At 42.4% G+C, this 1719-nt stretch overlaps 1 pseudogene; it reads right to left on the bottom strand.

The window, feature by feature from the left end:
• Positions 1–131: 131 nt before the first annotated feature.
• The window catches only part of LOC101998145, an 8388-nt pseudogene continuing 6800 nt past the window's right edge, over positions 132–1719 (bottom strand).

The following is a 1719-nucleotide window of genomic DNA, read 5'->3' as shown; positions in this document are numbered from 1 at the left end:
AAAAAAAAAACAAACCACCTTTTGTTCAATTTCTGTTGTATGTAAGCAAAGACAATATAGGCCTCTACAGACAATGCTCACTGTCGACGTGGCTAACATACCCACCTCCTCTCCCCTTGATAACAGGGCAATTACTGTTCTCCAGTTCTGCTGCTATAATGGGGCTTGTCATCCTGGGACCTGAAAAAGGAAATTGAGTTCTCAGATAATGCAATCACTACCTCAAGGCCTGGCTATTTGGGACAGCTGGTGTGCAGTGTCGGAGTCTAGGGAGACAATTCTTTTTTTGTAGGTCACATCTAAGAAATGATGTGAGAAAAAAGAGAACACTTTCTCAGCCGTTTGAGTTCCAATGTTCTCAGACAATTGGAAAAGAACATTTGCAACAATACAGTGTGGCAGGCTGAATAAGACTCCCCAAATATGACTACATCTGAACTTCCAGAAGCCACAAATAGGTGACCTTACATAAAAAAAATGGGCTTTGAAGAAATAATGAAATAGGAAGATCTTGAGATGGAGAGCCTGGTTTATTTGTGCAGGATGGATATTAACAGCCCAATGGGAGAGTGAAGAAGGGGAGGGCATCAGATGAGGTGCTTGAGGAAAAGTTGAGGCTGCAAAGATGGGACCGAAGGAGACCCCCGAACAGTGGGGGTTTCCCCCCAAACCCCAGATTAGGCACAAACTAGACCTAAATACCTGTTTTCACAGAGAGATGCTTTATTAAGTGAGGAAGAAAAGTCAAAGTGGCTGCTTTCGGACTCAGGCAGAAAACCAGCACCAATCAAATGACCTTGCAGGTATAATTTTAAGAGGAGGAAAAAAAAAGAAAGGTCTGTGCTCAAATAGGCTAGGGTGTGGTGATAAAAAGTAGAGAGGGGACAAGGGAGAAGGGACAACGTAAAGGAAGAAGGGTATTTGTCCCAGAGGGACAAAGGACTGCCTCTAGACAGAGGGGAGACAGATGTGGTGCATAGGCAAAGGAAGGTTGGTACGTAAAGGGCGAAACTGTAGCGCTAGTAATAAAAACCCAGAGGCAGATGTTTGAGTTCAAGCTGAAGATCATGTCATTTGCAAATGTCACCACATGTTCAGCTTTGTGTAGAGCCCAGCAGCCAAGCTCTACTCTGAGGCTTCTGCCCAGCACCGCACTACTTGCCTGTGTTAGGATGTAACTTCTTTGTGCCTCTTCCATGTCAACTAAGCTGGCGTTAATATAATCATTTTCAGTACTCTGCAGTTTAACACGACTGTGATCATCTGAAAGCAGAGAACGATAAATCATGACTGTCATTTCAACTTTTCCATTCCTTTTTATTTGATGGTAATATTCTAAGACAGTTTTGTTTTGTTTTGTTTTTTGTTTTTTTTGTTTTGTTTTGTTTTTCGAGACAGGGTTTCTCTGTGTTTTTGGAGCCTATCCTGGAACTAGCTCTGTAGACCAGGCTGGTCTCGAACTCACAGAGATCAGCCTGCCTCTGTCTCCCGAGTGCTGGGATTAAAGGCATGCGCCACCACCGCCCGGCTTCTAAGACAGTTATAAATGATAGGAGAAATAAAGAAAATATAAACTAACACCAAAGGAGAGTTGAGACAAATCCTAAATTGCCTATTTTTTTTTAAATGACAAAGTTAAAACAATCTTATTGCTTGGTATTGGAAGTGCTTCTATTTGTAGCCTATCATCTACAGTAACGTGAAAAACTGGCCAGCATG

The sequence above is a fragment of the Microtus ochrogaster genome, chromosome 18, assembly GCF_000317375.1.
Source record: "Microtus ochrogaster isolate Prairie Vole_2 chromosome 18, MicOch1.0, whole genome shotgun sequence".
Lineage (NCBI taxonomy): Eukaryota > Metazoa > Chordata > Mammalia > Rodentia > Cricetidae > Microtus > Microtus ochrogaster.
The sequence above is the reverse complement of the archived record's forward strand: the minus strand, read 5'-3'. Positions and strand labels throughout refer to the sequence as shown.